This window comes from Aptenodytes patagonicus, chromosome W (genome assembly GCF_965638725.1).
Source record: "Aptenodytes patagonicus chromosome W, bAptPat1.pri.cur, whole genome shotgun sequence".
NCBI lineage: Eukaryota > Metazoa > Chordata > Aves > Sphenisciformes > Spheniscidae > Aptenodytes > Aptenodytes patagonicus.
In genome coordinates, this window is record NC_134981.1 from 30,611,118 (window position 1) to 30,626,434 (window position 15,317).

At 42.9% G+C, this 15,317-nt stretch overlaps 1 pseudogene; it reads left to right on the plus strand.

Moving 5' to 3' along the window:
- The window catches only part of LOC143171889 (alanine--glyoxylate aminotransferase 2, mitochondrial-like), a 20,107-nt pseudogene continuing 4,790 nt past the window's right edge, over positions 1-15,317 (plus strand).

The window sequence follows — 15,317 nt, forward strand, 5'->3', positions numbered from 1 at the left end:
CTCGTGAATAAAATATTTCTCCTTCACTGCGAATGTATTACAAGAAGCCATTGTTGCTATACTGTCCTAGTTTTGGCTGGGATAGAGTTAATTTTCTTCCTAGTAGCTGGTATAGTGCTGTGTTTTGGATTTATGGACATATGCAGTGGTTGTTTGATTATGAAGGACGAAGATACCTTGACCTCTTTGCTGGGATTGTCGCTGTCAGTGTTGGTCACTGTCACCTGTAAGTTTGTTACTATTTGATTTATACTATAAAATACAGGAAGAGATACTAATGTTGGTTTTGTTCTTTGTTAATCTGTGGCACTGTGAGCCTAAAACCAGAATATAATTCACTGAATTGTCATGTATCACTTATATTAGGGTCAATTTCCACTACGTTTTGGAGAATTCATTAATTTTGTCTATTTGTTCATCCATCTGGCAAATGAAGCAGTATCTGCATTTTCAGAATTAATAATAGAGGTAGGTGTGTGCATGTATGTGTGCACATGTGTGTAGAACTGAATCCCTTTGTCTCATCTTGTGCTACATGTAGGAAGGTAACTATGGCTATTCAGAAACAGCTTGCTCGCCTGTGGCATACCACCAATATCTGCATGTACCCATCAATACAGGAGTATGCTGAGAAGCTAACTTCACTTCTTCCAGATCCACTTATGGTACTTTTGCTTCTGACAGGAGCAGGGGCGGGTGAAGGGGGTGTCTGTTTATAAAAATATTTAATAAATAAATGAGAGCCACGATATCTGTGGAGAGAAAACCTGTATGGGGGCTACAGACTGTCAGATAAAGAGATTATGACCCTTAAGGCCTTTTCTTTAGACCCAGATGTAGATAAGCATAGTATCCCAAGCTACTGTTCTGTTTAGATCTCTCCCTCCAGTTGTCACTGTGAAGGAGCATTGCTGGCTTAAACATTACTGAAGGAACTAAGATGATGTTAACTATTCTTATATATAGCCAGCCTTAAATTGCTTGATCTCATGAAAATTAACAGTGAAAAGTATTTGACAGTACTTTGTGTAGTGAGGTTTGCTGACGTTTAAGTAAATAAACCACATAATTGTCATGCTTCATGTGCCCAGAAACAGTAAGAAAAATACCGTGTTTGTTTTCAGGTAAAAGAAATTGGTCATAAATGAAATTGGGTTAGCAGAAGAGTGTGAAGCTATCACAATTTTAAAAATGGAAAGAGTGTTAAAAAATAATGTAAAGCATCTGCATAGTTTTAAGCAGTGGAGAATCTCAGTCACTTCTGAAATTTAACTTTAAAAGCAGCAACAGTAGAATTTGAGCTGTTTTCAAATCTCAGAACTTGTATTAAGGATATCCCCTTAATTCTTGTTGGCTCCCAAAAAGCAAGCTCTGCTTACCTCTTCTGTTCCACGGTTGTATCTGTGTGTATCGCTCCTTGTAATTAACATGCAGGGATGTTGTACAGCCATTTTTACCTGTGTGAAGATTATTTCTATTCAGTCAGTCATGTTCAGTTTGACCCAGACACTTTCATTTTTCTTCGAATCACTGTTCCATCTTAGATGTGAGATGGAAAACCCAAAGACTCCAACTCTTAAAGACTTTCTGTACTCTCCCAGAGTAGATCAGATTGATCTTGGTTCTTATCTGTAGTGTATGGGCAACACTAAGTTTATTGCAGTGAAGTTACCTTGTGGCAGTGGTAGGTTATTGCTCATAATGTTACTAAGTGACATGGTGTGATGCCAAACAAAAGGTGGTGGTTGTGCGCTGTACTGATCCTAAGCATTCTCCCATAGGTGGTTTATCTAACCAACAGTGGGTCAGAAGCCAATGATTTATCTATATTCATGGCAAGGCTATATACTTGTAACTTTGACATCATCTCTTTCAGGTAATGGTGATACGATCTTTACAAAACTCATTGTGTGTGTGTGATCAGTCTCTATGTGCCTAAAACAAGAAATAATAGAGAACTCTTTAATTCCAGATCTGCTGAGGAGAACACTATAAAGTTATTTTATTTGACAAAGAGGAGTAAAATGGGAGTTGAAGATTTGATACAGTGTATTAGGACTAGTTTGCATACAAAACACAACCTGCAATTTCTGCTTTTGTTATTTAGAAAATGATTTAGTCTCTGTGTTCAGGGTGTGCTTCAGTGGACCTTGGTTCAGGGCCAGAGCAAGCTTCAGCAATTGCTACTTTCTTCCTTCATTCCACCCCTGCAGTGCCCCCCTTTGTGGGGGTACAAAGGTACCTCTGGAATAGCGGTGCAGTGAACCACAGCAGGGAACTGCTCTGGCTGAAAACTAATCTGGCAGAAAGATTTTTTTGTTTTGTTTGGTTTGCTGCCTGATTTTTCTGCCAGATCCCTAAACCATAGTTCATTGCACAGGTACACAAACAGTGGTGCAGGGGTGAGTGCTACGTAAGCACCAGTGTAAGCAGTTCTTCTCTTTGCACATCCAAGATGGCCTCAAATATTAGAATAAAAAGCCTTGTTATGAAGAGCTGTATTTTTCTGTTGTTTTGTTCAGCAGAACATTGGGTATCCACCTAGCTTGTATATTCTTATTAATGAACTTTTGACTTATGTATAAAACTAGCAGCAAACCACCATGTAGTTTAATGATTGACAGCATCTGTTGGAGAGAGCAGCAGTTCCCAAGATTCAAAGAAGAGAGATGTTTGCTCTGTAGGGCTCAGGTGCTACAGTAGAACTTTGTGAAGTGCTTGCACAAAACCTGAATTGCTGTCGATTCCAATTATTGTTCTCTTCTCCTTGCAAACATCACCTCAATTTTAACATTTGAAATTTCAGGAAACCAATACAGATGGGCAGTCATGGATCTTCCAAAACTGGAGCAAAAAGTGGCAGTAGGAATCTTCTTGCATTGTTACACTCAAAACACATTTTTTCCAATAATTTGTAGCTCAGAAGCATGCCTTCTCAGAACTAATATTGCTACAGTCTCTTTTTGGAAATGAGTGATGTTCTTGTGCTTTGTGTGTTTGCACAGAGGAGCATACCATGGAGGCAGCCCTTACACGCTGGGATTGACATCTGTTGGTCTTTGAGAATGGCGTTGCCAATGGCTTTGGCTGTTCAACAGTGAGGTTTTTTATTTTTTTTTAAATAATCTGGGTAACAGTTTATTAGAATATTTCAACAATCAGTACGTTTTCTATCCTCAAAGTGCTTTATGGTTACTAACTAAACTGCAATGTAGCTGTTCCTGCTGTGTAAGTACAAGAGCCAGAGTCCCCTTTCCCTCTCTGTATATAGTTACTTCTGCTAATTTGGAGTCGGGACAACCATAACACGAGTGGTCATGATTTACAGTGTTTTAGTCATGCTTGGTGCTTGCATGGAAGTCTATGTAAAGTGCAAAATAATAATGCTCAGAACCTCTTTTCTCAAGTTTGTTTTGGCAAATCTGTGCAAAGCTGCTTTCAGCTGGCCTGAAGTAGATCCTCCCCTGGAATGAAAAAAAACCTGTCCCCCTTATCTCAGCGAGACAGGAGACATATCTGTTAAGGAGATCCATTGGAGATGAATGGCAATAAGTTATCTCTCTGCCCTTGAGCAGATGGGAATGACTTTGTCTGCTAGAAGCTGGCATTAGCTACTCTGATCTGTACTGGTGATAGCTCAGCCACAGCACTAGTTCTAGGAAGGCTCCTTTATAGCAGACTCCCAACCTGGCTCACTAGATGAGTTGCCTGAAATCATGTGGTGTTTCATCAGCAGTCAGGATTAGAAGACAGGAGTTCCCAATTTCCAGCCTGTAATTACTCTACTAGATCTGCCTGCCTCCCTGTATTTTGCAGATTTTATCATACTTCAGATTATTGAAGTACTACCGGCAGCTCTAAAAATGGTGCTATTAATCTTAGATAACCAAAACTGCTGACTAACTTAAAGAACAAAACAGGAAATAATCGATTGAGTGACTATTGCTGGAATAGTCTAAACTTGTTTCCAAAACTTCTGTCTCTGCTCTACCATTCCTTGAGGGGGAAGTTTGGTATTATTCCACAAGTGTTCTTCAGACAAATCGCTTGAACTAGTTATGCCTTTTGACTCTAACAGACTTTTTTGTTTTGTTTTGTTTTCTTCATTGGAGTCATCCCTAGGTATGATCAAAACATCTCTTAGAAAGGTGTCATCAAATCTGTAGCTATTTCTCTTATGCTTGACAGACAATGTTACCGGATGTTTTTCATGGTCCATGGGGAGGCAGCCATTGTAGAGATTCTCCAGTGCAAACTGTTTGAAAATGCAGCTGTTCTGAAGGTTGGTCAATGACAAAAAGTATTTATTTTTTTAGATTAGAGAATACTGGGGGTCTGGAAATAAAAATACATGCTTGGGTTATATTTATCTCCTCAAGAAATATAGACCTCTGGTTAGGATTTGCAAGGGCAACCGAAGAAAATATTGTAGAGAACCTCAGGCACCTGCTTCCCACTGAGAAAAATTTGGGGCAGGTGGCGCTTCATATTCTCAGATTTCTTCTGAAAATCCCAGCCTTTGTTTCCAGCATTTGTTGTGATCAACTCTGGAAGTTGTGGAACTCAGTTTAGCACATCTGGAAGAAAAGAAATGTTGATTGGTGTTTTCTGCTGTTTCTGAAGTTTTGACAGCTCTTCAGCTTTTGTTTTGGAATAATATGAATAGTAAGGACAACCTGAAGCCAGTGATAGGAAAAAAGTTTAATGAGCCAAAACATTCTATACACAGCACAATGTGAAAGCTCCTCTACTGCTCTCCTGTTAACGACAATTACAGTACTCCCCCCCCCCCCCCCCCCCCCCCCATTTCAACAGGCACTCTTTAGTATTTTAATTCACATATAGACTGATACGCAGCTGTATTCTCCAGAATCCTCATACCTGCACTAACCTAATGATTCCTTATGTCTTATGATGATGTTTATTAATCCCTGAGAAAGTGTCTGCTTATTCCTTCTGATGTAGGTGATTCACAAACACTTATTCTAACCTACAGCTTGCTGACCTGTATAATGTGTAACATTTTATTGTCTGGTGGCTTTGCCTTGCTGTTTTGGAACTGGCATTCCTTAGAGTATAAATGGTTTAAGAGAAAATAAGGGACACTCTCCTTTAGTGTTTAGCCTTTTATTGTGTATTTGAGAGGTGATATTTACCATGCAGTCAGATAATACTTGTTACTTAGATGTGTCATTTCATGTTTTGAAGCTAGTTTTTTGTCACTTTAAGCAAATTCCCTTTAAACTATTTCCCCTGTAAACAGGTGTATGTCATGCAAACAACCACTACATTGAACAGTTCAAAGATACTCTGAATACCTCTGTGCCAAATACAGTAGCTGGATTTATCGCTGAACCAATTCAAGTAGGTAGTTTGCCATTTCTCAATTGTGATAGCACAAATAGTGTGAAACACTCAAATCTGATATTCTTTAGCTACATCCTAAACATAGACTTCTACTGATTTTTTTTTAATTTTTTTATGCCTTAAACACCTTAAATATTTGAAAGAATGAATGCACTGTCTTAAAATTTCAGCTTTTGTCACTGATTTCAATGGAGCTAGAATTTTGCTCATGAAGTTAAATTAAACAGAGAATCATAATTAAATGTACACACTTTTTCCGCATTTAAATAGCGAGTATGACTATGACACATGCTATTGTTTAGTTTCTAATACCTTCTTCCAAATTTCATATTGCTTTTCTCTTTAGTATTTCTGTAAACTTCAAATCAATCCTCTTTCCACCTCTTCCCAGCCATGTTCTCCACTATATTTTTAGCAGCTCTCCAGCAAGCGGTGGCCAAAGGATTCATTCTCTTGGTGCTTCACCTGAATTTCAGAACTGCTGTACATGTGGTTCTTAAATAGGAAGAATGGAAACTATATCCTGGGAACAGGAAAGGCGCAAAAAAAAAAAAGTGAGAACTGTAACCACAGAGTGAACTGGAGCTGTTCTCTGTCTTTGCTGTCTTTAAGCCTTTGCGTACTTTAGTCTAAGAAGCTGTTGCAGTCCAAGTGTAGAGTGGAATTTCTGATTCAAATGAAAACTGGCAAGGTGAACAGAAACTGAGGAAACTATTTTAAACAAATTAACCAAAGAAGGGATGTGAATTCTCTGGTTAACTTTGTCATCAAACACAGTTTCTAGATTTCTCAGTGTGTAGGTTTTCAAGGTACTTGTTTTGGCAGTTTCTTTAATCGATTCTGTCTTACAGTGATCCAGTTTGCAGTATGGCCTCACAAATGTTTGTACCAGCACAACTAATGGAACAGCAAACTGCCCTGTGGGATGAGAATAAGTGACCTGAGCAGGAACATTTTGAAGCAGTTTCACTGCTGAAGCCAGAAACTGGCCAGAAACCTGAGGGCTGCTAGTATATATTTTTTTTTTTTTTTTTTTATAGTAGGATAGTCACCCAGTAAAACCCCTGTTTCCTTGTCTGTTCCTGAAGACATTGTCTTTGTCTTGGCAGGGTGTTAATGGAGCTGTTCAGTACCCAAGAAGTTTCTTAAAGGAAGCTTAGCAGCTAGTATGGGAAAGAGGGGGCATTTGTATTTCAGATGAAGTGAGGTTTTTTGACATAAGAGGTCTAGACTTTGGGGTACCTCTGAAAGTAGTCTTAAAAGAATCTAAGTGAAGGCAAACTGGAAGCCTGGAAATAATCTAAATGAAATGCTGTACATCTCATAGCTTAAGGTTAACACGGTGTATCTTTCCAAGCACAAGAGCCTCCCAGTTTTTACTGCCTTTATTCTGCTATGTGGTATTCTGATTTTAGACACAGGTAAGGTTAGTAGCAGACTTGAGTCCTTACCTTTTTGGGAGCAGAAAATTTACACAAATATGCAGCTAATTGCCAGCTGTGATGTGAGGTTTCTCACAATAACACTTGCTCTTATGAGTAGTGTTGCCATACATAAACTCTAGAAGGAGGTTGATTGCTGTCCCTCTGCAAATACATTTTATAAATAGAATTTGCTTAGCTAAGGCTATTTTGAAATAGTAGCAAACACTTCAAAGTGACTGTGATACGTACCTCAAGCATTGCAGTAGTAGAAATTGGCAATCATGGGGTTGCAATTTTGAAATGTGATAAGCAACTTTATTTCCTCTCCATTTTGAAATGGAAGCTGCAGCTTATTTGTGCATTTCACCATGCTTAAGACTTGGTGAGATGTTAGCTCTTTCATATGTGAAAGAAAAATTCAGTTGCAACAAACAGTATTTTGTGCAAAGCCATCTGAATAAGGATCCTACTACGATGGTTGACTCCAGATGTAGTTGCAGTTTAATGCAAATGAGTAACAATAGAAGGACAAGAAAAAGTAACTGTCGTGGTTTAATCTCAGTTGGCAACTAAGCACCACGAAGCCGCTCGCTCACTCCCCCCACCCCCGGTGGGATGAGGGAGAGAATTGGAAGAGCACAAGTGAGAAAAAACTCGTGGGTTGAGATAAAAACAGTTTAATAATTGAAATAAAATGATGATAATAATAATATGATAATAATAATAATACACAAAGCAAGTGATGCACAGTACAATTGCTCGCCACCCGCCGACCGATGCCCAGCCAGTCCCCGAGCAACGGCCCCCCCCAGCCAGCTTTCCCCAGTTTATGTACTGAGCATGATATCACATGGTATGGAATGTCCCTTTGGCCAGTTTGGCTGTGCCCCCCTCCCAGCTTCTTGTGCACCTCTAGCCTTCTCAGTTGGTAGAGCATGGGAAACTAAAAAGTCCTTGGCTAGTGTAAGCATTACCTAGCAACAACTAAAACATCGGTGCCTTATCAACTTTGTTCTCATCCTAAATCCAAAACACTGTACCAGCTAGTAGGAAGGAAATTAACTCTATCCCTGCTGAAACCAGGACAATATCCACCCCTTATTCTATACCATCTGCGTCATGCTCAAGTCTCACATTTTCGAGTACATTTCCATTAATCACCACCCCCCCTTTTTTTTTTTTTAATATATATATACACACACAGAGATATCATTCCCTTCGTCTGTGGGCCATCCCTCTAAAATGTTCGGTGAGTTCATTTAGTCCATGACTTCGGGCTCCATCTGTCATAATAATCTTTCAGGGCAGGAAAAATGGAGATGGTGTGTGGTGTTGGATTGTTTCATGTCGAAGTCAGTTCTGGTACCATCATCACTGTGCTTTGCTTGGTTTCACTGAAGTTATTCTTCATTAGTCTGGGTGATTCTTATTGTAATAACATTAGTATGGCATATAATATTATTAGTATATCTGTGTATTATTAGTATAACTATTATAACTATAATTAGTACTTAACATCACATAATTCAGATCATTGGCTATTCTCACCCAAAATCAAATCCCCTTGAGGTACACATCGGACTTCCCCATCCTTCCGCATTATCCACCAAGTGCACCCAGGTCCTTGAGCAAAAGCAATCCCACGGATGGGTTTGCCTCTGCCCGAGGCAGGAATAACCCAAACTGTTTTCCCCAACATATATTTTATGTGCACTACAGGGACTTTATTCCCATCTACAGTACGTAAAAGTTCTGACTGGGCAGGGCCTGCTCGATTGGCAGATCCCCTCGTGTTGACTAACCAGGTGGCCTTTGCTAAATGTGTATCCCAATGTTTGAATGTCCTGCCACCCATTGCTCTCAGTGTAGTCTTTAACAGTCCATTGTATCGTTCAATTTTCCCAGAGGCTGGTGCATGATAGGGGATGTGATATACCCACTCAATGCCGTGCTCTTTGGCCCAGGTGTCTATGAGGTTGTTTCGGAAATGAGTCCCGTTGTCTGACTCAATTCTTTCTGGGGTGCCATGTCGCCATAGGACTTGCTTCTCAAGGCCCAGGATAGTGTTCCGGGCAGTGGCATGGGGCACGGGATATGTTTCCAGCCATCCGGTGGTTGCCTCCACCATTGTAAGCACGTGGCGCTTGCCTTGGCGGGTTTGTGGGAGTGTGATATAATCGATCTGCCAGGCCTCCCCATATTGATATTTCAGCCATCGTCCTCCATACCAGAGGGGCTTTAACTGCTTGGCTTGCTTGATTGCAGTGCATGTTTCGCATTCATGGATAACCTGTGCAATAGTGTCCATGGTCAAGTCCACCCCTCGATCACGAGCCCATCTGTATGTTACATCTCTTCCTTGGTGACCTGAGGTGTCATGGGCCCACAGAGCTAGAAATAACTCACCCTTCTGTTGCCAGTCCAGATCCACCTGAGCCACTTCAATCATAGCAGCCTGATCCACCTGCTGGTTGTTTTGATGTTCTTCAGTGGCCTGACCCTTAGGTATGTGAGCATCTACGTGACGGACTTTTACAACCAGGTTCTCCACCCGGGCAGCAATATCTTGCCACAATGCGGCAGCCCAGATGGGTTTGCCTCTGCGCTGCCAGTTGCTCTGCTTCCATTGCTGCAACCACCCCCACAGGGCATTTGCCACCATCCATGAGTCAGTATAGAGATAGAGCACTGGCCACTTTTCTCGGTCAGCAATGTCTAAAGCCAGCTGGATGGCCTTTACTTCTGCAAAATGGCTCGATTCACCTTCTCCTTCAGCAGTTTCTACAACTTGTCGCATAGGACTCCATACAGCAGCTTTCCACCTTCGATGCTTTCCCACAAGACGACAGGACCCATCAGTGAACAGGGCATATTGCTGCTCATTTTCTGGTAGTTCATTATACATTGGGGCCTCCTCAGCACGCGTCACCTCCTCCTCTGGCGATATTCCAAAATCTTTGCCCTCTGGCCAATCCATGATCACTTCCAGGATTCCTGGGTGACTGGGGTTTCCTATTCGAGCCCATTGTGTGATCAGTGCGACCCACTTCCTCCACGTAGCATCAGTTGCATGATGTGTACAGGGGACCCTCCCTCTGAACATCCAGCCCAGCACCGGCAGTCGGGGTGCCAGGAGGAGCTGTGCTTCAGTGCCAATCACTTCCGAAGCAGCTCGAACCCCTTCATAGGCTGCCAATATCTCTTTTTCAGTTGGAGTATAGCATGCCTCGGATCCTCTGTATCCCCGACTCCAAAACCCTAGGGGTCGACCTCTAGTCTCCCCAGGTGCTTTCTGCCAGAGGCTCCAGGTCGGGCCATTCTCCCCGGCTGCGGTATAGAGCACATTTTTTACATCTTGTCCTGCCTGGACTGGCCCCAGGGCTACTGCGTGAACTATCTCCCGTTTAATTTGTTCAAAAGCTTGTCGTTGCTCAGGGCCCCATTTGAAATCGTTCTTCTTCCGGGTCACTTGATAGAGAGGGTTTACAATCAGACTGTAATTGGGAATGTGCATTCTCCAAAAACCCACGACGCCTAAGAAAGCTTGTGTTTCCTTTTTGCTAGTTGGTGGAGACATGGCTGTTATTTTGTTGATCACATCCATTGGGATCTGACGACGTCCATCTTGCCATTTTATTCCTAAAAATTGGATCTCCTGTGCAGGTCCCTTGACCTTACTTTGTTTTATGGCAAAACCGGCCTTCAGCAGGATTTGGACTATTTCCTTCCCTTTTTCAAAAACTTCTCCTGCTGTGTTGCCCCACACGATGATGTCATCAACGTATTGCAGGTGTTCTGGTGCCTCACCCTGCTCCAGTGCAGTCTGGATCAGTCCATGGCAAATGGTGGGGCTGTGTTTCCACCCCTGGGGCAGTCGGTTCCAGGTGTACTGGACGCCCCTCCAAGTGAAAGCAAACTGTGGCCTGCACTCTGCTGCCAAAGGGATTGAGAAAAACGCATTAGCGATATTAATTGTGGCATACCACTTGGCTGCCTTTGATTCCAATTCGTATTGAAGTTCTAGCATGTCTGGCACAGCAGCACTCAGCGGTGGCGTGACTTCATTTAGGCCACGATAGTCTACTGTTAAGTCTCCACTCTCCATTAGACTTCCGCACTGGCCATATGGGACTGTTAAAGGGTGAGCGAGTCTTGCTGATCACTCCTTGGCTCTCCAGTCGACGAATCAGCTCATGAATGGGAATCAGGGAGTCTCCGTTGGTGCGATATTGCTGCCGGTGCACCGTGGTGGTAGCGATTGGCACTTGTTGGTCTTCGACCTTCAGCAACCCCACAACAGAGGGGTCCTCCGAGAGACCAGGCAAGGTGGACAGCTGTTTAATTTCCTCCATCTCCAAGGCAGCTATACCAAAAGCCCACCGGTACCCTTTTGGGTCCTTGAAATACCCTCTCCTGAGGTAGTCTATGCCAAGGATGCACAGAGCCTCTGGGCCAGTCACAATGGGGTGCTTCTGCCACCCATTCCCAGTTAGACTCACTTCAGCCTCCAATACAGTTAGCTGTTGGGATCCCCCCGTCACCCCAGAAATACAGATGGGTTCTGCCCCTATATAGCTTGATGGCATTAGGGTACACTGTGCACCGGTGTCTACCAGAGCCTTATACTTCTGTGGGTCTGATGTGCCAGGCCACCGAATCCACACAGTCCAGTAAACCCAATTGTCCCTTTCCTCCCCCTGGCTGGAGGCAGGGCCCCTCTAATACTCATCACAGTACTCATTTCTTGTACGTACGAGTCAGAAGTCTCTTCATTAAGATCAGGAGTAAGATCAGCCCTTCTACTCTGTCTGGGGAACTGCCCGCTGGAAACTGGAGCAGCAATTTTCCTGGAAGAACCCCTTTCTGTGATTGTTTTCCCTTGCAGTTCACGTACCCGTGCCCCTAGGACTGCGGTAGGTTTTCCATCCCACTTCCTCATGTCCTCTCCGTGGTCACGCAGATAAAACCAGAGGGTGCCCCGTGGTGTGTACCCTTTATATTCTCTCTCTTGAGCAAAAGAACACTGACTCCTAATAGCCGAGATACTGGTCCATACAGGTGAGGAGTAGGACCTATCCTCTCTGAGTTGCTGGATCTCCCGGGACAGTCTCTCCACAGCCAAGACGAGGGAGGAAGAGAGACTTTCCTCATATTGCTGGAGTTGACTAGCCAATTCATCCACTGTTTGTTCCTCTCCATCTTTCCAGGTCATCACTGCCAATGAATTGGCGTATGACGATGGTGAGCTCCTTATAAACTTCTGCCACATGGGTCGTGTGCACTTGACTTCATCTGGATCTTTGGATAGCTGTTCATTGTTCAGGTCACCATTAATCACCTCCAGAACAGCTAATTCTCTCAGAAACTGGATACCCTTCTCTATGGTGGTCCACTTGCTTGGGCGACATATGACATCTTCCTTAAAGGGATACCTTTCCTTCACGCTTGACAAGAGTCGCCTCCAAAGGCTGAGGATTCGTGTCCGTTTTCCAATTGCTTTGTCAATGCCCCCTTCCCTAGAAAGGGATCCCAGCTGCTTGGCTTCCCTACCCTCTAATTCCAGGCTACTGGCCCCATTATCCCAGCATCGGAGCAGCCAGGTGACAATATGCTCGCCTGGACGGCGGCTGAAATCTTTTCGTATATCTCGCAGCTCACTCAGGGATAGAGATCAGGTGGTCACTGCCTCGTTTATGAGTTCTTCCTCTTCCTCCTCCCCAGTCAGCGGCCGGCTCTCCTCCTGCTGTTCTCATGATGGCCCTTCTCTAGGGTCATCTGTCTTGTTACACTTCTTCCTCCAGCCCCCTTTTAGAAGAAGCTTCTTCCTCCCTTACTAAACGAGCTGACTTCTGCTTCCAAGATTTCTTCTTGTGTACAGGGGCGACTGATACCGGCACAGGCTGGTTCTTTGGTTCAGCCACAGGGCGTGTCGCCGGGGTTGGAGTGGTCGCAGTGCATGTCACCGGAGTCTGAGTGGCCGCAGGGCCTGTTGCCAGAGTCTGAGTAGCTGCAGTGCATATTGCTGAGGTCGGAGTGGCTGCAGGGCCTGTCGCCGGGGTCTGAGTGGCTGCATGGCGTGTCGCTGGGGTCGGAGTGGCCGCAGGGCGTGTCGTTTTACTGTCAGAGCCAGAGACCTTCTCTTCCCTTTGAGGGTACTGAATGGTGTTGAACAGGGCTCGGTAGGCATGGGCCAGGCCCCAGCACAGTGCAATGATCTGCATCTCTCTGGAGTTGCCAGGGTGACAGCATACTTTGTCCAAATATTCTACTAACTTTTCAGGATTCTGCACTTGCTCAGGGGTAAAGTTCCAAAACACTGGGGGTGCCCATTGGCCTAGGTACTTGCCCATCTTGTCCCACACACCCTGCCACTCATAATTATTCAGCCTTGGGGCAGATCTCTGGATGATATTCTTAAATTGCTTACCAACTTTAGACAAAACCGAAACAATATTCCCAAGAAGTACCAATAGAAGTATCTTAACTACCCAAGGATGTTCAAAATAATGAAAAGTTACTGTAATGAAGGAGGAAACATCATAGAAGAAGGTAGTGACACTGCCATTCTGTATTTCCTCCGTAAAAAAACTCTCAGAAAAGTTACTGCAATTGCTAGTTGTCTCCACGAAATGGTATCCGTGGTACAGTAACGGCTTCATTGCGAAGTTTACATACCACACTAACGTCAAGGTCAATGTTCTAAAAACAAACCTCACAAGCGAGACATCACTAATCACTGCAGACCACAGCAAACTGCAAAACCCAACACCAATCTTTAACATGTACAGCAGGAAAAAGAGCACGATGCAGATTATACAAATCAATATCGAGAACAGAGAAACCAACATTGCGACCCACAACTACTAACAGATATAAGTTCCTTAATACACTCCGGTTAATCTGTTATTATCTCAAACCCTTCGAGCCCCACGTTGGGTGCCAAAAAGGACTGTCGTGGTTTAATCTCAGTCGGCAACTAAGCACCACGCAGCCGCTCGCTCACTCCCCCCACCCACGGTGGGATGGGGGAAGAGAATTGGAAGAGCACAAGTAAGAAAAACTCGTGGGTTGAGATAAAAACAGTTTAATAATTGAAATAAAATGATGATAATAATAATATGATAATAATAATAATACACAAAGCAAGTGATGCACAGTACAATTGCTCACCACCCGCCGACCGATGCCCAGCCAGTCCCTGAGCAGCAGCCCCCCCCCACCGGCCAGCTTTCCCCAGTTTATGTACTGAGCATGATGTCACATGGTATGGAATGTCCCTTTGGCCAGTTTGGCTGTGCCCCCTCCCAGCTTCTTGTGCACCTCCAGCCTTCTCAGTCGGTAGAGCATGGGAAGCTGAAAAGTCCTTGGCTAGTGTAAGCATTACCTAGCAACAACTAAAACATCGGTGTGTTATCAACTTTGTTCTCATCCTAAATCCAAAACACTGTACCAGCTACTAGGAAGGAAATTAACTCTATCCCTGCCGAAACCAGGACAGTAACCATATTGTAAAACATGAGAAGGTGATGGGGATTTTTATGGATTTTTTCTTTTTGAAATGTACAGACAGGATTTGGATAGACAGGCAGCCATTTCTGGGGATTTCAAACACATGATGTAGTCCCTGACATTGTTACTTTGGCAAAAGGAATTGGTAATGGCTTTCCAATGGCAGCTGTTGTTACAACAAAAGGTATGCGTTTTGTTCTGCTAAGGATTAAAATAGAGCAAATAAAAAAATATAATATACAATAACTACTTACTGGAGAGATGCATGTTGAAACAGCTGAGCTTTATTAATAATCTTTGTCTCAATCTATCTTGATAAATGAATTGGATTCTCATTACTCACTTGTTTTACCAAGTGCTGTGCTATACCAGTGCAAATCTTTATTTAAATGGGGTTAGTTGTATAACTGAAGCAGAGATGACCTTGTGAGTCATTGGTAGAGCTGGTAATAGATCCTGGAAATCCTCAATGAATTCACAGTTTTACTAATCAATGCACTGCAAGTATATAAGGCAGCATGTTAGCCAACTACTTGATTCATACAAATGACTCACTGAATCTAGTGAAGAAAATGTCCCCTTAAACTGACATCTACACAACTGACTACATATGTTAGAAATGTGACTTTTTTTTTTTTAAAGTGTCTTTAGCATCTACTAAACACTATAGGTTTTGGAAATAGTCATAATTTGCAGGAAAAAAAAAATCTTCCTATCGCTTTATTTCCAGTAGAGTCAGGGTATAGAAGCACAGCAACTTTAACTTAAAAGTTAAGTTAAAGCAGATAAGTACTGTCACCAAACATAAGGCAACTGTAAGAGTAATCAATGTTGTTCTTTTTCTTTTAGAGATTGCAAGTTCCTTGGCTCAAAACCTTCACTGTAATACATTTGGAGGAAGCCCTTTAGCCTGCATCGTTGGAGCTGCAGTTCTTGATGTAAGAATGTTATGAATTTATATATTCCAAACTCTTTCTAGTAGCAAAAGATGAAAAATGTTTACATTTATTCTTACTA